Source organism: Rhodnius prolixus, unplaced genomic scaffold (assembly GCF_049639745.1).
Source record: "Rhodnius prolixus isolate KJV_2025 unplaced genomic scaffold, Rpr scaffold_13, whole genome shotgun sequence".
NCBI classification, from domain to species: domain Eukaryota; kingdom Metazoa; phylum Arthropoda; class Insecta; order Hemiptera; family Reduviidae; genus Rhodnius; species Rhodnius prolixus.
In genome coordinates this window covers 3,946,767-3,972,060 of record NW_027411583.1, presented here as the reverse complement: position 1 = coordinate 3,972,060, position 25,294 = coordinate 3,946,767, and the positions used below count along the sequence as shown (strand labels likewise).

The 25,294-nt window shown below is 33.8% G+C and overlaps 1 protein-coding gene across 4 annotated transcripts in view; it reads left to right on the top strand.

Annotated features, from left to right (window-relative positions):
- Window positions 1-25,294, top strand: part of Cpr (Cytochrome P450 reductase) — a 79,651-nt gene that overhangs the window by 32,940 nt on the left and 21,417 nt on the right. Inside the window, exon 1 of one of the 4 annotated variants that reach the window (XM_074115397.1) lies at window positions 11,591-11,827. The exons of 2 other annotated variants lie outside the window; for them this stretch is intronic. The gene's annotated coding sequence lies outside the window, so the exon portion shown is untranslated. Of the gene's footprint in view, window positions 1-11,590; window positions 11,828-25,294 lie in introns of those variants that run through there. One more of the 4 variants, XM_074115396.1, reaches the window with a different exon arrangement.

Sequence of the window (25,294 nt, the reverse complement as noted above, 5' to 3'; positions counted from 1 at the left end):
TTCCCTCTCACCGTACCTCATCCTTTGACAAATCCTTCCTTATACGTGCTACCTCTCTCTGGAACTCCTTGCCATCATCTGTCCGCCATGCTCCTACCCTATCCATCTTTAAATCCCGTCTATTCAGTTATCTCCTTTCTATTCAGCTTCCTCCGAAATTCTTTTAATTTATTTCCTTAATTTCTGCTGTTTTATTATTTTCACTTTTTGTAAATACTTATATATTTTCTGTTTAATCACAGGCCAAACTAGTAAGGCCTCTATTTGTACCTGTGTTTATTCTTAGGGGACAATTGTCCCAGAATAATATATTTCTTTTCTATTTCTATTCAATTCAATATCAGGAACTTGATACCGTTACCGGACATAGCCAGTTCTTTAACGTTGCAATAAACTCCAATCATCTCTTTTAGGACTCGCTGAATACAAACGAAAAGCTAATATATCCTTCATTACCACTTATACACTGAATTAATTTCAAGGTTAAATTGATATGATTACCCTATTGGTGACGTCTGAACTAGTAAATGTATAACCTTTTTATAAAGTAATTTCTTCGTTTAAAAAACTTATTGCTGTTAAAAAAAGTTGTTTGCATAAATAATCTTTTTTAATTAATTTTTACGGAAATAGAAAAACAGTAGCAAAAATGGAGAGGGAAACAGGAATTCTCTATTTCAGAAGATACAAAATAAAGGTTATAGAGGATATCCGGTAATATGATTTAACAGATCATATTTCTTTGAACTTTTTTAGATTATTTCAATTCGAGCAGTCTTCCTACAACTTACTACCTTCACAGGAGTAGCCTTATCTATCTGGTGTTATTAGGGCGAGGTTCATCAGGAGCCTAAAGCAGGCGTTATGCTTTCTAAGATACAACCAGTAGATTTTACGGATCTACTTCTGGTAAAATATTAAGTTTATTCCAAGTTAACAAAAAATAAATAAATAAATAAAAAACTAATTATAAATCCAGAAATGCAGTTTCAGTAAATGTGATCTGCGAGTTGGTAGAATGTTATTCCTAAGTTGCTGAGCTATTTCAAAATTGTAAGGACACTCATGGGCCACACTTAACTTATTTATTATTTTTTTTATTTTTATATATTTAATTTATTTTATTTTTTTAAAAGAGCAAATAGGTTCTGCTTGAACAGAGACTTCCTCTTAGGGCAGAATATCGTGAAAGACAACATATAAACTGAAAATGTGGCTAATGCACTCCCAACTAACCGGCTATTTTGAAATTCCCACTTATGGATCAATTTTTTTTTTTTTTAATTATTCTACAGGGTGTACCCGAAGGAGAGGTCGAAACTTCGGGAAAGTGATTCAGCAGCTCAAATGGATTAAAAAATATTCTATTCACTTTGGCCCGATTCTCAATAGTGTCGCAAGATATTTTGCATTTTTAACTTTTCCATCGATATTCACGTTTTTTCCACCATAAAAACGGCCTCAACATTTCTAGTAATGAAATAGAATAGGTTGGTGCCTACCTAAAATCGCTACAAAAATTGTTCGAACTATTCAAACAAGGAAGTGGGAAAGAATTGTGGCAAATTTTTAGTTTCTTGACGACTACATTATTTATGCAACTTATATTAATGACATAATTGAGGTTTTTTTTTCATCTAAGTTGATTAATAATAATTCAAAATTAATCAATTTCTGGAAAAGGAACAAAAAGAAAAACTACCATTTTATTTTTGAATTATTATTAATTAACTTTGATTAAAAAAATACTCCATCATATCATTAAGATAAGTTGCAGAATTGTAGTCAACTATACTGAATATTATTACTACTGTATTTTTTACTTCCGTTTTATTAGATAGTAATTGTTAAAAAACTAAAATGGTTACTTTTCTTTTAGTTCCTTCTCCAAAAAGTTGACATTTGAGTAAATTAGTAGTGAAAAGTCGGTTACGCAAAATCCCAGTTTTCTGCATTTACACCCCCTCTGTTCGGGGTAGGGTTTTATTAAAAACCTAAAAAATCCGTATGGTCTTGAAGCTCAATAAATGCTCAAATTTGTTTGTAATTGGGTGACTCCTTGATTCATTAATCATTGAAAAAATGCTGTTAAAAATTTTAACAAAAATCATCGAGAACGAATTTTTGTGACATTCAAGTAAAAATTTCATGTTTAATTCGAAATGTTTTGAGGATCTAGGTTAAGCAGATTTATAGGAAATTTAATGCTCTTTCGTTTGGAATAAACAGATTTGTTGTAGGATAAAGGATAGAAAAGTTACGGCCGTTTTTATGGTGAAAAAAAACGCGAATATCAATGGAAAAGTTAAAAATGCAAAATTTCTTGGACACAATTGAGAATTGGGCCAAAGTGAAAGAATATTTTTTGTTGTATTTGAGCTGCTGAATCACCTCCCGATGTTTCGACCTCTCCTCAGTGTACACCCCTGTATATTCGGATGAGGGGTTCAATTCCACAAATTACTTCATTTAATCAACTTTATTGCGGGTAATCTAAATCAAACTGTAAGCTCAATTAGGTTACTGTAAGCTTGCACGATGTAATCAAGGATGAAAGCGTTTTATAGATGAAGAAGTAGTTATTTACAGAGGAGCTAAGGGCAATTAAGTTTGTCTAATGAAATAATATAGGAAATAATGGCGGAACTTTACGTTTATTCGATATTAAAAGTAATTGGAATTACTATGTAACAGTATAGTCTTCGAAACATCATTTTTATATTAACTATTCTTCCTATTATTTATGAGGAACAAAGCAATTAAATTAAAGAAATAAGTGATGTATTTCGTACTTTAGAACTTGAAAATGTTATTAAAGCAAAAATAAATAATAAATTTATATAAAAAAAATATATATCGTTAAAATTATAAAAATACATTGAAGGAAAAGAGCTGGTAATGAAAGGAATTAATACTAGTGATTACTTGAACCAATTAAACTCAAATTGTTGTAAGGAAATTTCAACTTTTGTTTTCCTTATTGTTACTAAATGTGTTCATTTCCGCTTTTAAGATTTCACCATAAATATCCGCATTTGAGGTCCCCAAAGTTTGAGAAAAGTAGTCCTTATTCTTGAGCCCGATTTGTGTCAAATTTGACTGAATAAAGAGATTAGGGTTTCCCTTAGGGTACGTTTACAACGGAGCTGTGAGTATAGATGATAGCAGAGATGATAACTGATAGAGTAAAATATAATCGCTGATTAGTGTGCACAACAGAGCTGTGATACATGCAACATGTCGAGTAGTGAAGAAGAGTTTTTATGTTCACCAGCAACCAAATGGTATATTTTAAAGAAAAAACGCTTTAGAAAATATCATGTACATACCATAAATAAAAAACGAAGTACTTTGGGCGAATTTCACTATTTATATAAGGAACTTAGAAATTATCCGGATCGTTTTTTTGAATATGTGAGGATGGTTCCACCCACATTCGACTATTTTTTAGAAAAAATAAGGTCAAAATTAAGAAAACTTTGGAAAAATTGTCATGGAAATCCTATAACCATAGAAGAAAAACTAGTGATAACTCTGAGGTAAGGTTATATTGAGGATAAACAAATAAAGACACATAAAAATAAATGTAAGCACGATTTAAAAAACAAAATATTGTTTAAAAGTAAATAATAAAATAATAACCAAAAATAATGAGTAAAGACAGCACTAAATAATTTTTCGACGTCCATTTTGAAGCTCCGATACTGGAGTTCAGCTAGCAGAAAAATGAAAAATTCAATTCTATCATCTATGCTCGTTTATAGCAGCGAGTATGAGTCACTAGTCGAAGCTTCGTTGTGCACGCTCACATAAGAATGTACTAGGTTATTCTATAAGCGCTGATGCATCACTGCTATCATCTCCGCTATCATCTATGCTCACAGCTCCGTTGTGAACGTACCCTTAGTTAACATCGAAAGTGTTATTAATCCTGCTCTTTACACCTGAGTATGTGGGTAAGTAAACAAATCGCCCGTCAAATTTTCGACGCAAAAAAGAACAGTCCAGATTTAGGTTTATCTGAGGAGCAGTGGGTTTTCTTATTCTCCATAATGGGAGTATTTTAAACATTTTATTTTTTTAAATTTTTGAAAAACGGTTTTATGTGGAGTGGTGATTTAAAATTACAGAAATAATTTATCATTTTATTAAGAAAAGTTCACTAATAATGTTAACTATATCTTAATTTTTGGATTATAGAAAATCTACATCACTAGGAATCATTTAGCTTTAATAGAAGCATTCAAAATCCTCTATATCTGGCGTGAAGAATTAATCCAGATTATTCCCTATATTTATCGATCCATAAATCAAGAGGCTTTACTTTTCAATTTATTTTCTAGAAATATTTCCTTTCTTTCTTCAATGAACGTTTTTTAGAGAAAGTAGAAGCAGCCTGAAACATTTGCAGATCTATTGCTTTTGACCTTTTACTTTCAGGGAAAACCCAATAATTATTGTGAAGCCCATTTCTAGTTTTAAAGGTAAGTATGACACCCAGTTTTTTTTGTCTATTGTGGTACTGTACATTTCAATTTTGGTGATTACTAAACTTTTGAGTGTTAACAACTTCTTAACAAACATTTTATTGTGTATTCCAATAGGGAAAATTTATATTTTTTCTTTTCAACTTCTTACACTAGGCACTTTTATATAAAGGTTCATAAAAGATGGTTAAAAGTCAAAATACAATACATTTCTGAGTCGTATATATTTCGAAAAGAACCGGAAAAACTACTTAAAAGTTGAATTTTTCTCAATTTTTTTTTTGAGATATTTCGTAAATGCCTCCTGCTACATTTCCTCAAAACTTTTCATTTAGATGAAAAGATCTGATTTGAATCATTTTTGGGGGGATGGCCCAATTCATTTTTGGCATTTCCTAGGGTATTAAAATGTTCTTTTAATTCGATAGTTCGAGAACTATAGTGAAAGAGTGTCTGCAAGTATCCTCAGCAGATTTATTGTAGTATTTACCAAGACATTTCTTCCAGGACACTCCTTCCTGTAGAAACACTTCTAGGAGTCTTGTAAGACGAAGGCAACACCATCTCCTGTTCTCGGAGTGTTACCACAGGGTAATTTCCCCACTTTTCAGTATATTGTAGACATTATATTTTATCCTTGTTACTTATAACGCAATTAATGCGTTGATTACAACTTCAGTGGTCAAAAAAAGTGTTCATACACTAGGTTTTTTTTACTTTATCTACAGAACTTTTGTTTCTAGGATGACTATTTCTTCAGCACTGAAATCGAAGATAGTAACAACGAATTTAATGCTCTCATTTTCTTTTATAAACATAAAGAGTTGATTAAAAAGCAGAAAAATAATTTATTGTATGCAAAATAAGTATTCATACACTCAGTCTGGATGTTATAATTAACGCAAAACTAAAGACCTAATATTTTGTAAACAATCCCTTTGCATTTGTTATTGCCTGAAGCCACCTTGGCATAGATTCCACCAGGTTTAGTGTCTCTTGAGATGTGATTTCTGCCCATGATTCCTTTCAACAGGATAACGATCCTAAACATACAGCCCCAAAAAAAACTAAGGAATGGCTGCTTTGTAATGCCCAGAGAACAACTTCTCACCCCCTCCACAGTCTCCGTATATAAACCCTATTGAAAATTTATGGTCTTATTTGGAGCAGAAAATTCGAAAATTGAAATGTTCTTCCAGAAAAGAGCTCATAACCAATTTAAAGAAATCATGGGCAGTAAACATATCTCAAGAGACACTAAACCTGGTGGAATCTAAGCCAAGGAGGCTTCAGGCAATAATAAATGCAAAGGGATTGCGTACAAAATATTAGGTCTTTAGTTTTGCGTTAATTATAACATTCAGACTGAGTGTATGAATACTTATTTTGCGTACAATAAATTATTTTTCTGCTTTTTAATCAATTCTTTATGTTTACTAAAAAAATAGAGTGCATTAAATTCATTGTTACTATCTTCGATTTCAGTGCTGAACAAGTAGTCATCCTAGAATCAAAAGTTCAGTAGATAAAGTCAAAAAACTTAGTGTATGAATACTTTTTTTTGACCACTGTAAGTAAACTATTAAATGAGAAAAAGTAGTATTCAGAACGAAATTATTGTCACTTCGTTTGGCCATCTTTAAACCTCTACGTCATCTCCTTTCACTGTTGTTTTTTACCAAGAAGTTTTCTTATATAATCCAGTCTGGATTTTTATTTTGTACCATATAATGTAGCTAAATGTCGCCATTTTGCTTTAGACATTTTTCTAGATATAATTAGTTGAATATTTCTTATAAGCACGCTTTCTATTGAGGTTCTCCCTTCACAGAGTAAGGTCTAATTAAAGGTAGCATACTACATAACAATAAGTATATTAATTGCATAACACTACGAAGTTGTAAAAATAAGAATTAATCGGTAATTAACCAAACCGCGAATTCCAAAAGTGTTTTCTATTTATTGGTCTATCTCTTTTTGTGTGTGTGTCTGTCAGTGTTCATGTATGTGCGCACTAAAATTCAAAAACGGAAGTAATAGAAAACTTCGGTGCCTCGATCGAATTCTGTAAATAAGCTTTTAAACAACAAATTAAACCGGAAGTGCCTATTGATTTAAAAAAAAAAATTCTTTTTTAACTCCATCGATTTTTCTTCAATTATTGTGCATACGTCACAATACTTCTACAATTTTGGTTTATTTTCTCTTCAAGATGCTTCATAAGCAGTTTTGGAGGAGAGATAAGTTAAACATTCTTTTGAAGTTTTATAAAAAGTATAATGTACGACTACATAACCTGCTTTTTCAGTCATTTTTTCAGGCGGACTTTACGTCCAACTACCAAATTAGGTGTCGTGGACGGAGGCGACTAGCAAACATACTTTACTATAAATTTCTCATATTAACCATTAAATAAAATCCAAGGCCTAAGACCGGGAATCGAACCCAATACATCTTAGCTTTACAGGTCTCGCCTCTTAACAGCTCGGCTACCGTGGCAAGTCAATATCAATTGGCGCCCAGTACTTTTTTTTAATGGTCTGCCATATGCGATTCTGTCCATAGCCGAGTAGTGAGCCATATGAATCTAAGGGTCAGCAGCAGGATTCTAACCTAGGATCTCCGCGTGGGAATCCAGTACAATAACCATTGAAAGCTTCTTCCTTTCCTTGACATGTGATTGAATAAATTCATTACTATTTAGAGAATAGTTACAAAAAATTCCGGATAAAAAGGGGGCGTTTTCCAATTGAAGAGTCAATCCTGAAGATTACTTCACTTCCTTAACTGAGTCTCAAGAAAGTTACCTCTTCTTATTTTAGGGGTCAGATAAAGGATTTCCAATTCATTGAATTCATTCATATTAAGTAAAAGGTGCCACTCTAGCCAAGCGATTTTAGGCTAGACCCGCAAAGCTAGGAGATGTTGGTTTGGTGGGTTCGATTCCAGGTCTAGGCTTTGGATTTTATTTAATGGTTAATATGAGAAATTTATAGTAAAGTACGTTTGCTAGTCGCCTCCGTCCACGACACCTAATTTGGTAGTTGAATGTACAGCCTGCCTGAAAACAAAGCCGTTACTGTACTTTACTTTTTACTTTACTAACATATTACGTGGGAGAAAACAAAGCTTTAAAAATTTACCAGTTGAAGAAGGAGCGTCTTAAGTAATTATACTCTGAAATGAAAACGTTATTTAAACTTTTGTAAATGATTTAGTCTACGAGAAAGAGATGTGATGTAAAAAGTAAATAGTTCTAGTAATTGTGCTGAAAAATGACAACGCTAAATTAAATATGCCACTTCATTGCCATGACAATTAAAAGTGATAAACATCAAGGAGACTAAATGACGACGTTTGGATTACAGTGAGAGAAAAAAATTAGTAAATTAAATCGAAATCTTGTTTTAAAAATTATACTAACTTTTGAATCGTATATTTTGAGTACAGTTTTGATTAAATATTCTCTCGAATCAATTTATTTTGATATTAAATATTTAATTAGCAATAATGACGAAATTGTCGCTTAAGTAATATGTCAATAGTTGTTTTTTGATAAGAGAATACAATTGAGACTTGTAAATATTCGGGGTTCAGGGTTGCCACATTCTGGTAAAAGCGAGATTGCTTTTTTGGTTAATCGCGAGAACGGATCAACAAAACAATCCTGGCTTAAAAGCAGCTGTCAAAGATTATTGTAGTGTCTATTCTTAAAATGCAGGCGTGAGAAGTGTATTCGCTCTTCCTAAACGTAGAAATGCACTGTTCTCCCATGTACGAGGGTCGTTTGAAAAGTTCGTGCAAAGTCAGAGAGATAGCACTACTGACGCGTATCGAGGTTATGTTTAGTTAGTAGCATCTCTTGGAAGAACACACACCAAGTTTCAGCCAGATCGGTCTATTTCTTTGTGTTTGGCATTCGTTTGAATCGAGGAAGTAGAGTGATTTTCAAAAAATGGACGAAAAAGAATTTCGTTTGTTGATTAAACACTACTTTATGAAAGGCAAAACGCCTCAGGAGACTAAAGAGAAGCTTGATAAACATTATGGTGACTCTTCACCTTCGATTAGAACAGTTTATAAGTGGTTTCAAAATTTTCGGAGTGGCCATATGGGCACAAGTGACGCTGAACGTTCTGGACGCCCTGTTGAGGTTACTACTCCAGAAATCATTGATAAAATCCATGATATGGTGATGGATGACAGAAGAGTGAAGGTGCGTGAGATTGCTAGTGCTGTGGGCATCTCGAATGAACGGGTACATAATATTTTGCATCAACATTTGGACATGACAAAGCTATCCGCAAGATAGGTGCCGCGATTACTCACGCTTGACCAAAAACGAAATCGTGTGAAGTGTTGCAAGGACGGTTTGCAGCTGTTCCAGAAGAATCCGCAGGACTTTAAGCGTCGTTTCATCACTGTGGATGAAACATGGATACATCACTACACTCCTGAGACCAAAGAACAATCTAAACAATGGGTTACCAAGTGGGAATCTGCGCCAAAAAAGGCGAAGACCGTTCCTTCGGCCGGAAAGATTATGGCGACTGTCTTTTGGGATTCGCAAGGAATAATCCTCATCGACTATCTGGAAAAGGGTAAAACTATTACAGGTGCATATTATTCATCGTTATTGGACCGTTTGAAAACCGAGCTGCAAGAAAAACGCCCACGATTGGCCCACAAAAAAGTCCTTTTCCATCACGACAACGCACCAGCTCACACCTCAGCAGTTGTGGTCGCAAAATTAATGGAAATAGGGTTCCAACTCGTTTCACATCCCCCCTATTCTCCAGACTTGGCTCCCTCGGACTACTATTTGTTCCCCAATATGAAGAAATGGCTGGCGGGAAAAAGATTTTATTCAAACGAGAAGGTGATTGCAGAAACGAATGGCTATTTTTCAGACTTGGACAAATCCTATTATTCGGAAGGGATCAACAAACTAGAGCAGCGTTGGACGAAGTGTATAAGCCTAAAAGGAGACATGTTGAAAAATAAAAAAGGTTTACCCCAAAAAATTAAGTAGTTTTTATTTTTGCACGGACTTTTCAAACGACCCGCGTAATACTCTCATTCCGTGGTCTACCCACGTGAAGTACTTAGGGCTAACTTTGGACAACAAAACTAGCTTTCACTAAGCACGTTCAGGACAAAGTAAACTCAGGCAAACTGGACTACACGATTGTTATTTCCTCTTTTCTCACGTGACTCCAAAATGACTAACAAACTACTCCTTTACAAAGTAGTCATTAGGCCGATATTGCTCTACACCTGCTCCGCCTGGGGCCTGTAGTAGCAACATCAAGAAACCTCAGGACAACATAGAACAAATTTCTGAGACTCGTAACAGACTCTCCACGACGCACTAGAATTGACTCACTCCACGGAGACTGTGTCCATTATTCCCGTACACTGCTATATCCAAAAAAACTCCTTTCCATCCTAGGCTGCCATCCCAATCCACTATGCCGCGACATAGCCTCCTACAGATCCTTCTACAACAGACAGACACAGAAGACTAAAGCAGATACTCCTCTAACTTTCTACACTAGCTGCAGGTTTTTCCTCTCCTTTTTTCCCTGCATTCCAATCCTCCTCACCTAACTTTTCTCTTACTTCACTTAGTTTAGAAGGTTGAAATGTATAGTACATTTACACTTCTGTATTTATTTTATGTATATATTTATTGTAATAAATATTTATTCTAGGTCCTTTCTGAGGCTAGACATATGAATTTCCATAAATAGTTTGGCAAATTATTGGGATAGAGTTATTGGGTCGCGATTACGTCGGATGACTGGGAACCCTCGATCTAAACGTTTTATAATCTTTCTAAAAGGAAGTTTTTGTTCTGATTTGAACAAGTTATGAAAAAGTTTATAAATTAAACGATGAATTATTTGGGCAAACATTGTGGTTACTCAATTCAAGAAACTGTTGAATCATTTGCAAACTATGTTGTTGTATCCAAGACATTCACAGCTATTACACTGCAGGACAAAAAACGAATTTATAAATGATTATCTCGAGGTAAGAATTTGTTTGGGAGTAAGTTCAATCACGTTTATCTACTGCGCTGTGGTGGAGTTTTTTTTTTTTAATAAAGTGACTTTGTTTCCTTTATATTCTTAAATTTTGGGGTACATTACTTGTTTTTGTATTTACAAGAAAATGATGTTTTTGTTGGGTACATAGAAAGAATGCTACCTCAGAATACCGGAGTAGCTTTTCTCTGTCTTTCTCTAGAAGTGAGACAGTCTTATTAGTTTAGAACCTTCACCGACCCCAAGGCATGAGACCGTCTCAAGCTAACCGTCCTTGGGCTACTTCTCTACTAACTTATATTTATATACAGGTGGCGTTACATATTAGTATTTCAATGCTTCTAACTTAAGGGGCATCCAATATATGTAGTATATATTATATAATATAATTTCTGTACTTCCTTTTAAGAGACGAAGGTGATATCGTTGAATAAGGCAGCCATTAAAAGATTTAAGTAGCTATTTAAGGCTAAAGGGCTGAATAGAATAAAAGTTTATAGTACTATTTGGAAGGCCCCGCGGTAGCCGAGAGGTAAGAGGCGAGACCCCGCAAATCTAAGATGTATTGTTGGTTTAGTAGGTTCGATCCCCGGTCTAGTGTTTGCATTTTATTTAATAGTTAATATGAGAAATTTATAGTAAAGTATGTTTGTTAGTCGCTTCTGTCCTAATTTGGTAGTTAGACATTCATAGCTTGCCTGAAATAATAAGCATTAATTAACCGCTTTACTTGTTCTATTCGTGACTAAAATATTTCCAAAGAAGATAATATCTTTTCCCCAGGGCCAAGGACACAAAATATTCCAGACAATTCTGTGGATACGCAGTGAAAACAATAATTACTGCCCAGAATGGTAAAGATATAATGCGAAAATTACACCCAACATTTAGCCATTATTGTGGGCTATGTAACTAATATATTTGAAGAAGACCAAACATTTTATATCCATGTTTGGAAGTAAAGAATGTAAGAGGGAGTTCTCTCTGTGTGTTTGGAGGGTGGGGGTTGAGATGGGAAGAAGAGAGAGCTTAAGTTGGTAGAACTGGAAAAAAAAATGTTTAGTTTAGTTGCATGTTGAACAGTGGCAAGGTTGTATGAAGGTTATGGTGACGGTCGGTGACGTGATGTATCCTCACGTAGGCAACTAGTTCAAGAAAATAATGCTGCTTGTTAACTAACGTTGTTAATAATTAGTGGTAAATATTTATTCACTGTATGGTTTATGTGTTAGTGTTATTTTGACCTTAAAATTTGGAGAAGAATTGGTGACATTGAAGAGCAAAGATAAGGTAGTTTATCTATCGACACAGTTTTTCTACGTTGTAAGGTTTTCTAACTAAACACCCATATTATACTTAATTATCATAAATATTGTCGTTAAATTTACGCAATTTATTGTTAACCCCTGTCACAGCCCCAAATGTCTTTTTTTTTGGGGGGGAGGAATATTTCAATTAATTGTTTATTATACTTTAAAATTAATAAAGTATTCTGGCAGGGCCAGAACTTTGTTTAAGTCTAACTATATTTCATGTTGACAGTACCAAAAGTGGGCACTACCACGCGACGTTAACCCGTCAAATAACTAACATGTTATTCACAACAAGATTTATAAAGACTGGAACATAACAGATTCTAAAGTCTCTCCAGAAATTTGTCGACAGTTGCTCCAAAAGTTACGTTAATTTTGAACAAAATACTTGGTTACAACACTGTTTTCAAAAAACCATTTTTGCAAAATGCCATGAGGTTTGGTGTACCATCGAAACAATTTCAACTTCTATCATAATTTAATCATTCAATAGTCGAATAATTTTGAACAAATAGTTGTTGGTGACCTCATCCGTTAATCTCTAAACCGCTTAATCACGGATCTGTAACTGACTGGATCGTCTTTTTTTTTTTTCTGTCTCTGTCTCGCAGCCAACCATTACAGCTGTACTCTTGATATGGTGGGGATGGCATCTTCCCGCTCATTTTCATGTCATGTGTATTCCACGTGAGAGATCACATTCATTTGTAATAATTATAATATACGTATAGTAAGTAAATTTTAATTTTGTTTACATTTTTTATAATAATACTAATACCGGTATTTTGCCGGTATTACCGGTTCTAAAAGCATTCCCTAATTCTATTAAATGGAAATGATATACATATCTAAAGTTATGATATTTGAAAGAGAGAAGAGCTTTTTAAAAAAAAATTTATTTAACAGCAAAATTAGATGTTAACAGCTCGGAGGGTTTGACAAGAATACAATTGCAGGAGAGCGTGAAAAAATATTAAGAGAACATCAGAACATGAGCATAAGCGGCATAAGAGCATAAGAGAGTAATGTGGGAAAACTAAGTGTATATATTAATGTGATTCTGCGGAGTCAGCTCGAGGTGTCGGGCTCCTGTGAACATTGCTGTAACTTAAGACAGAAAACAGTTTAAATTTCAGACTCGAACAATTTAAACAACATATACGCTAAACTTACTACAAAATACTTGACAATTGGCAACACTGACTTCCACACAACCTAACATATATTACACTCACTCAGTCCATGAACAGACAAGACAGAAGACACAGCAAACCCTGTAATGTAAAATATTACTTCGTAAACTAGCCCTGAAGATGATCCTAGTCCCTAGGTCGAAAAGCTCGGCAGAATAAATGTATCACGGACTGAAATGGCAATTATTTTTTTCATCCTATTGAAACTATGAATCAGTCACCAAAATGAATGAACAACAAGTAGATACTAAGCTTAGAGACGGTTATGCCTATTTTTTTTTTTTTTTTTTAGGCAGGCCTTATACGACCCGAATACCAAATTAGTGTGTGACGTAGGCGGAAGCGACTAGCTAACAAATTTTACTATAAATTTCTCATTAAAACATTAAAAAAAAAAAAAATCTAAGCTCTAGACTGGGAATTGAACCCCTGTATCAGAATGCGACTCAGTTTAAATCAAGTTATACAATATAAAATAAACGTTTCTATTTTTACTATTTCATTATCTAAATTTGTCACTATCAGACATTATTCAGACCATCATTCGCAATCCAAAAATTTGTATTTTTGATAAGAGAATAAATTTAAATAAATACAAAAATACAGGAAATAATCCTTCTCAGCCACGGATTAAAAACAAAAACAACGCGATAAATGAAAAACCCTTACGATTTTTCTAATTTTTGGTTAAAAAAATAAATAATTTTTTTGGGGGGAAATTTCAAACGGTTTTCTTTACTGAACTTCTCACTGCTGACAGCCACAGGTAATTTGATGGCTAACTATCATATATATAATAGTTCTAGAGTCTCTCTTTCATAAATTGAAATTCAAAAAGAACAATGACAATAGAATGTTTTATCACACAAATCAAGGACTTGAATTAAAATTAAATCACGTGACCGATTGAAAAAGGAAATGTGTATATTTTTGTTTATATTATATGTACGCCATTTTGAAAATACGAAAATATGTTTAAAAATGGTAATTTTTTAATAATTAACTAATTATTATTTTATTTAAAAATTAAACTTGTGCCAAGCGAATTTCCTTTGACACAGCTGTTGACATTAAGCTATAAAATATTATTGTATATAAGTCGTGAGAGTGTGGCCTACCGGATTTACGCTCTGCGATTAAATATAAAAATGTATTTCTAATAAATATTAGATAAAATAAAGGCAACCAATCCTCAGTAAGCAAAGGAATGGCATGTATTAATAAAAAACCAATCCAAAAAAATAAACTTACGAATATCTGTTATTAATCCATTAATGAGCCACCAATCGATTCTTCGATCTTCGAAGTCACTTGGTCCCCTTAGTAGGTACGATAGAAGCAGTTTCAAAACAATTTATTTTAATTTACTATTTTGCACTAAGTTTCTTACGGAATTTTGAATACCCGAAGTGTTTGTTCGCACTGGTCAAAATATTCTAAACAAATTTAAGAAAAATAAAAACAAAAATCCCGCCCTAAAAGTCCCTAAAATATTACAGCGCCATCTGAAAAGAAAAAAAAATTGTAAATTATCTTAGAATTTAAGAGTTTATTATAGGCTTCATTTGAAAAGAAAAACCTGTGATTCAAAGGGAAAAACAAACATTATTTTATATCAACCAAAAATACAGACAAAACATGGACTAACCGACTCAGCTCTACTTGGACTGGAAGTTCCGAAGGAGGATATCATAGTGGCCATATAAATGCTCTCAATAATAGTAATTCCATTTTTGTTAGCAAACATGCTAACAAAAATGGAATAATATTATTATCATGCAGAAGGTTACATTGTAACGTAGTAGATTGCTGAAGACGACGATACCCTAGCAAGGCAAACATCAGCATAGATATGACCACTACATTCCTCGCCCTACCTGGTTTAGCTGTCGGACGGGATATGTAACCATCTCTTGCAGTCACATATCCATCGATGACAGGGTAGTCTGATGATTCTCCTCACTGGACACTTGACACAGTTTAAAGATCATTTACTTCAATAAAAATGTACGATTTAAGTATTAACTTTATTTTGCGGAATTTGGAATACCCGAATTACTTCTTATTTAGTGCACCAGTTAAAAAATAAACTTTTTTAGTAAATCCAAAAAAAAAAAAGCACTCGCGTTAAAAAATCTGTTCCGGCACACTTCTGCAACAGCACCTGGAAATATAGAAATTAATTTTAATACATCTTATCAAAATAAGGAAAGTATGATACATGATATCCATGGCTAAGATGGTTGGTTACAATCAGTAGTTTCATTATTATTAAAATTTTGGGTAAATTAGAGCACAAACTGACTTACAATCTTTTATTGATAGTGTGATTGCGACAATTTGATTTTTTAGGTCATCACACTCAAAATGGCAAAGAGTGACAACTTATCACCTTCTTTTTTTGGCAAGAGCGTTCTGTAGATCGGGTTCTCTCCTGGATGTGTCAAGCTCAAAGACGAGACGTTGGCATATCGCTCTTGTCGAACAAATTCTACCTAATAGATACTTTGTGGATATGATAAAGGAAGTGTACTGCGAGATGGTGACGACGTAAGTGTAGGTGAAATCTATTCACCAAACTGATGAGGGTTGAAGGACCAAAAATGGTCCAGGGATACCACAAACATGCGTGCCAGACCCGGATAAAATTGAGGATTTTTTTGAGTTTGGTCCGTCAACATTTGAGCTTATCGTAGCCTAAAGTTTTTTTTCCTAGTGTACTGTTGGGCCTACAGTTGTCCTCTCGTTACAAACGATACTGTCCAACACAGAAGCTCCCTAGGAATAAAAAAATCTAAGGTCGGATAACTGGATTCGAACCCGGGATCTCTGGGTGGGAATCTAGTCTGTTAACTACTTATCTATAGCCTATCTTAACGGATATTGTTATTTAAAAAGAATAGTTAGCTAGCTGTAAAGTAGTAAAGTAAAGTAATTGCCTACTTTTTCAGGCAGGATTTAAGTCCAACTCCAATTAGGTGTCGTGGACGGAGGCGACTAGCAAACATACTTTACTGTAAATTTCTTTTTTCTGCAACCATGTAGGAATTTTCTCATTACTCAATTAAAATCAGCTGTGTAATGCCCAACTTTACCTCACTAGTGGGGAAAAATTCCCATTAGTGTCACTTTCCTCACTAGTGAGTGGAAAAACTTTATTGTGCTTCCTTGGTATAAGAAGTTTTGTTATTAAATATTTTCTGTAAAACTTTAATAAGCTTATTTAAATTTATTTTATCTAAATAAACAAAAAACGAATATTAAAAAATAAAATAAAAATTGAAAGGAATATAGAAATAAAAATAATACTTCCAGCAGCTGACCCTTAGATTTTCTCTTCCTAGGAGCTTCTTACAGCTCACTGTCCGGTGATGGACAGTGTTGTCTGTAACGAGAGAACACTGTCCGGAGGCCGGCAGTGCACTGGAAAAAGCTCCGGGCGCTAATAACCTCAGATGTTGATGCGCCAAAAAAAAAAAAAAAAAAAAAAAAATTAATAAATAATTAGATATTTTTAATTATAACAGTTAAAAAGGTTATAGTGTTACCTTATAGAAATTTAAAATGGATTCTAGTGATTCCTGTTTAGTTTTTTTTTTTTTTAATTAATAACCCTAATGGTTGCAGAAAAAATATAATATTTAACTCGAGTGTAAAGTATTTTCATCACACTCGGCAATTTGCACTTGCACTCGCCTCGCTTCGCTTGCTCGTGCGTGCAAACCCTGCCTCGTGTGAGGAAAAGTACTACTTTCCGCACTTGTTAAATAAATAACTATTATTAACAATTAAATAAAATCCAAGGGGTTAGACTAGTACCGCAATACATCTTAGCTTTGCGGGTCTAGCCTATAACCTCCTAACATACTTTACTGTAAATTACTCATATTAACCATTAAGCCAACATTATTACACATTTGCATTGAAATTTGAAAATAGGCTATTTGTTAAGGGGCTCTTACTGGGTGCTTTTCTTATTTTTTTTTTTAATTTTCTAATAAAGCTAGTTGGATTAAGATAAGAGTTAATGATACAAGTTGACCTCTAATTTTGTGCGCATGAATGTGTGGCGTGTGTAGAACCTTCACAATGATAATGACACAATTTTCAAGGCTGTTGTAACTTATTACTGACTAATAAATTGATGTGATCTCCACTATGCTAACACTTGTTGCCTGGTTTCATTCAGTAAACATTTCAAAAGACAATTCAATTAAAATTTTTTAATAATTTATAGAGTATTTAAAAATTTCGTGTACAAAAAATTAAAACCTAGTAATGCGCCTATTTTTTTTTAGGTGGACTTTACGTCTAAGTTTACCACTTTTTCTGTAATTTTTAACCGCATTAAATAAAATCCTAGGTCTACTAGATCGAACCCACTAAACCAACAATACATGCTAGCATTGCGGGTCTAGCCTATAACCGCTCGGCTACTGTGACGAGTTTTTTTTCTTGTTTTAACACAAATTCAGTCTCCCCACTTTTTACCACTTGCAGGAAATGGTTTTTCCGAAATAATTGGAACCCAAAACGGAAGTAAACAAAAAAAAAAAAATCGATTTGTATCACCATTTGATTGAATGATTTCAATTAAAATCGTATCACACTAGAAGTTCTTATTTACCAAAATCGTGTTTTAGTAATTAATCATCTCAAGTAAGTACTAGGTCAGCAATTTTCTTTTTTCTCGACAGTGGGGGCGGGAGTGCCGCAGGGGAGTCTACTTGGTCCCGTTCTCTACACAGTATACACATCAGACATACCCTCTACACTACTCTGTACATATGCAGACGATACAGCCAAACTAGCCACAAGTACACATCCTACATCAGCTTCGTACAAGTTACAGACACACTTACATAAAATAGAATCCTGGGCAAAGAAGTGGCGGATTAAAATGGAACCCACAGAAATGCCAGCAAGCCACGTTTACTCTCCGGCGGGGCTCCTGTCCACCTGTCCTCTTCAACAGTGTACAGATCTGGTGCGCTACCTTGGGGCTCTACATAGACAAGCGACTCACGTGGAACCCACACACTAGACTTAAAAGACAAACAATGACAAAACGTGCGAAACTGCCTTTACAGACTTCTTGGACGTCGCTCCAAATTACCCATTGAACTCAAACGTATGTAGACTTACGGACTAGAGCTGTAGGATTCAGCCAAACCTACAAAACATACGGACAGTTTAAAAATGCCTAAACATAGCTGACGCTTCTTTCTACGGTGACTATTCTTACTCTTCACAACGACCTCAACATTCCCTTCATTGACCAACTGGCTAAGACGAAATATCAAAAATTCCATACTGCTCTCTCGACTAGCTCTAATCCTCTCGTACTGTCTCTCGCTTCCTCTGACATCCCTAATACTCCTCGCCGACTGAATCGCCAGTGGCTCCGCGACTTCCTCGCAGTCTGAAGGCCTAAAAATCATATCCTGTAGATAGAGCTACCGCTGGGCAGTTTCTTTCCTCCTGCCATTCACGCATCCATTTATCCTTCATTCTCCCTATTTACTTATTGTTTATTATATTATACAGATTGTAAATAACCAAATAAATTTAAAAAAAAGAAGTAATTAATCATTTCGAAAATAACTATTTCATTTAAACATGTTTCTGAAACTTCACTAAGTCCTGCCACTTTTATTTGGAAAAGTTTTCTACAGAAATTCATTTTCTGGAGGGTAAGTCCTGGGCAGAAAGAAGAAAGGAGACCAGTAGACTTCCGGTAAGTGAAAGTGGCGTAGAATGAAATATTTCAAGCCCCATAATCAGGTTTTTTATTTCGGTATTTACTTAATATTTTATACTCAAAGAATTTAATGAAAAGCCTTCAACCGGAAGTCTCAAATTTGTGGGGGGGGGATAATTTTCACGTGTTATTGTAACCTCCAGTGCATGTGTCAGGTTCTAATTTTATATGCGCAGAAATTGTTTTTTACCGCTTTATTTAATTCAAACACGATTATAATCAGGAAGGCTGTAATGTCGAACGTAATACAGGCAACATTCGAGATAGATTCTTAATTAACATTTTATTAAAGATTTTTTTTTATTTCTTTCAAACACCTTGAAATTCAAATTAATTAATTTGGCAAGAATTTCAGATGACAATTAAATTGTTAACAAATCATCAGCCATTTAAATTATAATTTATTGACAAAATAATCTAATTTACATTTTGTTTTCTTCTTCAGTAAAAATGTTTGAAACAGCAAAAATTAATAATTCCTTTATTTAATTTTTAGAATTTATTTCTTCTTTAAATAAGTAAAACTAGTATTTTTACGTAAAAGCGTTATCTAAATATTACGTTAATTGCTGAATATTTTTCTATCCGATTTGCTGTGTTACGTATGACCTCAATTTAATTACCTAAATTGCTATGCAATGCTATTATTCGAATACAATCTGTATGGAAGTATGTTTTGGTTTAAAAAGCAATTAAATTCTTTACAGTTTTCTGCGATATAGCATGGTTTTTGGCCCATTTTCGAAATATTCCTTAAATAATGGAAAATTAATTCAATAAAATGAGGTATTTCAATAAAAGGTGTGGTCTTTTGTGTTTTGGCACTTAACCAAAGTATCAGATTTAAGCTTTCAGCATTTTTTTCGTTTTATCCACAGACACACTTTGTAAAAACTACTTATTTCGAACTTAAGACACCTCAAAAGTGGTTAATAGTAAACTCAAATTCGACAATCTATAGGATAAAGAAGGAATTGACTGAATGGATTCCCTCCCGGAGATCCTGGGTTCGAATCCAGCTGCTAGCCCTTAAGTTCTCCTTTTCTTAGGAGCTCCTTCTGGAAGAAGGTCCTTGAATAAAGCTCCGGGCGACAATGATCTCAGATGTTTACGCATTTTAAATTAAAAAAAATAATAAAAAGAATCAACAAAAACATAACCTATGATAGACGGTTGTTTTTTCCCCAAGCTTCACTGCATGCTTACATAAGAACAACAAATTGCATGAAAACAAACGAGACAAACAGGAAGATAAAACCAGTTGGCCGGAAATATTGCTAATAAATATGGAATTTAAGAGAAGGAGCTAGGTATTTTTCTTTCTTCCAATTAACCTTGACATCTAACTATATATTATAGATGGGACAAACTTTTCACAGCCACTTAAGAATACTATTTTATGAACAGGTTGTTAATTTTATTATTTTAAATTGATTGATAATTAATACATTTGCCGATTTTTTAGACCAGTGATGGGCAAACATTTTTATGAGCGGCCCAAAAACTAAAAGGCCAAAATTTTGATCGGCCATAATAAATTTTTTATTGAAAAAAAAAAATACAGTAATTGAGGAAGCCATTTTTATAATATCAAAATTAAACTAATGCGATGTATGAAGCTGCGAGTGTTTTTGATAATAGTTGGTCATAATTTGGTCCAAATTGGGGACGTAGTTATTCTCAATATTCCCAATATTACCCCAATTTGAAAGCTTGAATGTTTACATTGAAAGTGTAATTGTTATTTTTACGACTATTACTATAATTATTATTATAAAATATAAACTTTGTAACTTCCTGTGTACATAGTCCCTACCCACATGTAAGAAGTATTATGGACTATAACTCGAAGTTTTCTCTCTTAATTATAAAAAATACAAGCATAGAAGGTTTAAACATATCTTGCTTTAATTAACTGTATGTAGTAAGGTTTTTTTTCTAAATTTTTTGCCTTAGCATTAAGTTCGACTTATATCCACCAAGGTAAATGTTGATATGTTGTGGAGAGAATATAGGCATGCAGCCTGAAACCTCCTTTTAAATATATTTGTATAAAAAGTTTTAAATTGTAAATAAACATTTTCAAATTCAAATTATGAAATATGTGACGGGCCGAATTGAACCTTTCACTGGGCCGGAGTTGGCCCTTAAACCGTAGTTTGCCCATCATTGTTCTTGTACAGATCGGAGTAGATTAGATTACTCGTTGATTAAAAAGCAGGACGGGACTTACACCCCACTGGCACCGCAGCCACCAGAGGCTTTATTGTGCCTTCCCCTTTTTGGATCTAGTAGACGAAACCTCCCCTACTAAAGAGGCTGAGGACTTTCTCTACTAGTTCTTTTTGCGCTGAAATTTCCTTTGGTCTTAAAGTTCCGAAGACATCATAGCGCAACTGTTCGATTGCAACGCAATAGAACAACAAGTGAGAGGCCGTTTCCTCCTCTTCCTGACACAATCTGCACAATGATTCCGAGGTAATAAGCCCTACCTTGTACAGGTGCTTCCTGAACCTGCCATGCTCCGTAAATAGGCCTGTAATCAGAATAATCTGATTTATGTCCAAGCCCAGTGTCTCTTTGGTACTTTGTTTACACAGCCAAGGGCATAACCCTCTTGCTTTGTTTGACCCCCAGAAAGCATCACCCAGTTCTTTTCATGTTCTCTTTAGATCCAATCTCTGAGAGCCGCTCGAATTGCACCCTTAGTGATCCCCATTACTGGTTGATCCCATTACTGGCCAATATATCAGCTGTCTCATTCCCCTTAATCCCCACATGACCTAGCACCCATTCCAGCCAGAACTTTATTGTGCCAAGCCAGTTGTTCTAGGGCCTTTTTTACATTCCCAAACCAGGGAAGAGATAGTTCTGAAAGAAGTAAGAGGGCCTTCAATTCAGCTTGGCCTTCCGAAAAAAAATGCAAATCATCCTTTTTTCTAACAAATCACGAGTAAGCTATAATTATCTTAAAGTCGGGTGCAAGCTGAAAGGTCTGGTAATCTCGCCTTGATAGTCTCGAACTTTGTATTAACTATCAGTGAAGTTCTGTTCTATAAATTTTAGAAATATGGAGGGAGTTGCCAGTGATTAAGGAAGTAGTGAACTATCGGATCTAGTGAAAATTCTCGGAATGAGTGAGGGGCGAATGAATGAGTGAGTGACGGATGAATAATGAGTGAGTGACGAATGAATGAGTGAGAGATTGGTAGATAAAGAGGGGGGGAGCCTTGTTTCCGTGCTCAAGGGAAGATCAAAGTGTGCAGTTTTCCGCTGTTAGTGTTGTAATGTGTACTCTAGTATGCGTGTTTGCCATAATGATTGGTCATTCTTCTTTTCTGACTGTTCATGTTTTGAGAGGACTGTTGAAGATTTAAATTAGAATTTTTTTATAGAAAGGCTCCATGTTTAATAAATTAATTATCTATTGAAAAGAGTAAAGAACAGTATATATACTCGTATAAAAAAAGTCCCTTTATTATGTTGTCAAGTTAGTATGTTTGTTCGTGACACTGAGTGTACGCTAGCTTTCACTTCCAACTGGCCTAATAGTGCTGCAAGAAAGTGGCTGGTCTTTTAGTACTTCCGCTATCTTATTTACAGTGACATGCATTTAAAAAAAATCTCTAACTACTCATTGTGCAATGATAACGTGATGGTTTTGCAAAGTTACGATCTTCTGTTACCATTTTAAAAGTTGACAACAATCTTTTATGGTAATAATTCATTTAACGTTTATATGAACAGTATTACTTTCGGTAGATTTTCAAATTTTACTATTCAATGGAAAAAATCCGTTTTAAAGTCTCCTTCGGGAAGAAGGAGGAGCCGTTTTTTTAAATGAGTAACTCATAATCGAAGAATCGTGAAAACTTCACGATTCATGTTTTGCTATTTAGTGAACGTGACAGTTTGGGCTTAATCAAAGTCAGGCGTACAGAAACTACTGCTTTACTAAAACTGTTGTTGAACTACTAATGTAGCGGATACATAGAAATCGCAAATGGTAACTGAATTGGGTCAGAAAAACGATTACGGAGTAATGTCCCCTAAAATTAGTAAAAACTAGGATATATTATGGTCTATAATTGAGAAAGATAATCCACAGCTGAAAGATGATTAAAGGAACTCTTAAATGACTCCTTAAATTCTGGATTTTAATTAGATCGCATTACCGGAAGTATTCCTGAATAGAATATAATATATCCGGGTCTCTTTTTGTGGAACTTTTTATTTAATTAATTATTTTACAACAGAAGTATTTATTGATATTTCGTGCTCATTATACAGAAACTTGGCGCTAGAAAAAAACAAACATCTGAGGCGATTCTACAGGGTGTACACGGAGGAGAGGTCTAAACTTCTGGAGGTGATTCTACAGCTCAAATGCTACAAAAAATATTCTCTTCACTTTGGCCCGATTCTCAATAGTGTCGCAAGATATTTTGCATTTTTAACTTTTCCATCGATATTCGCGTTTTTTCCACCATAAAAACGGCCTCAACATTTCTAGTAATGAAATAGAATTGGTTGGTGCCTACCTAAAATCGCTACAAAAATTGTTCGAACTATTCAAACAAGGAAGTGGGAAAGAATTGTGGCAAATTTTTAGTTTCTTGACGACTACATTATTTGTGCAACTTATATTAATGACATAATTGAGGTTTTTCCTTTAAAGTTAATTAATAATAATTCAAAATTAATCAATTTCTGGAGAATGAACAAAAAGAAAAACAACCATTTTATTTTTGAATTATTATTAATTAACTTTGATTAAAAAATACTCCATCATATCATTAAGATAAGTTGCACAATTGTAGTCAACTATACTGAATATTATTACTACTTTATTTTTGACTTCCGTTTTATTAGATAGTAATTGTTAAAAAACTAAAATGGTTACTTTTCTTTTAGTTCCTTCTCCAAAAAGTTGACATTTGAGTAAATTAGTAGTGAAAAGTCGGTTACGCAAAATCCCAGTTTTCTGCATTTACACCCCCACTGTTCGGGGTAGGGTTTTATTAAAAACCTAAAAAATCCGTATGGTCTTGAAGCTCAATAAATGCTCAAATTTGTTTGTAATTGGGTGACTCCGTGATTCATTAATCATTGAAAAAATGCAGTTGAACATTTTTAACAAAAATCATTGAGAACAAATTTTTTAGTCATTAAAGTAAAAATTTCATGCTTTATAAGAAACGTTTTGAGGCTCTGTATCGAGCCTATTTATAGGAAATTTAATGCTCTTTCGTTTGGAATAAGCAGATTTGTTGTAGGATAAAGGATAGAAAAGTTACGGCCGTTTTTATGGTGGAAAACGGGAATATCGACGGAAAAGTTAAAAATGCAAATATCTTGGACACTATTGAGAATCGGGCCATAGTGAATAGAATATTTTTTGTTGCATTTGAGCTGCTGAATCACCTCCCGAAGTTTCGACCTCTCCTCCGTGTACATCCTGTATATAAATTTGTTTCTTCATTTTTGAAAGCAATTTTGTTAGCAACTATTAAATCAAAATAAAGACGACAGCATACTATTTGTCAGAACAAAATTACAATAATTAATTCTTGCCTGCTTGGCATTATTGAAGAAAATAATGGGGAAAAAACAAGAATCGAAAATAATCGACTGGATTTCCTCTTGAATTGGATTTTTGTTTAAAGGTTTTCCTTCTCCAAACAGAAACAAAAAATTGAAGAATTAAAAAAAACGAAGTTCCGTTTTCCGTTTCATAAATTAACAGTTCTGTTATTTTATTAAGCGCCATTAACACAATTAATTTGATTTTTTTCTGGTAAATTACCGACCACAATTAATATAACAATTTGCATCTGCGTAGGAAGTAAGGAGTTATTATTAACGTGTTAACGTAAGAAAAAAAAGATCAGTAGTAATTAACAATTATAACTTGCACCAATAAAAGAGAATATTTTAATTAATTATTAATGTATAATAAAATAAGAAATAAAATCGAGGAACATAAAATTATTTCCTGATACCTTTGAACAAGGAAATAGAGAAGAAAATACTAATTTATTAGATTCTTTTAAAAGATTGTGTTTTGAATTCTGTATACGCCATTCAGTAGTATATGAAATTTAAATAAATTAACGGATATTGTTAAATGAATGGAAAAACTAAATAAGTCATAAATAATGCGGGATTTTTAACCGTAACTTTGGAGGTTAGAAGTGATGGCCAATATTGATGGCTGATTGCTAAATTTGAGAATTCCTGTTAGACTTTTTTGTTTTAAAATTGAAACGTAGCAAAATTTATATTCAGTTTGCAATTATCAGATGGAGATAAAATAAGTAACTGTAAAGCGACGTAAAAGCCTAAATAAGTTATGGTTATGCTAGGCCTCCTAGGTTATACTAGTGACCTTGCAACTGGGCGTAACCTTAAGTGAGTTTTTAACCATTGGTTAGTTGGTTCAGGTTATAGTAAGTCCAATGACTCTTTTCAAACTAGTATATTGTTAACC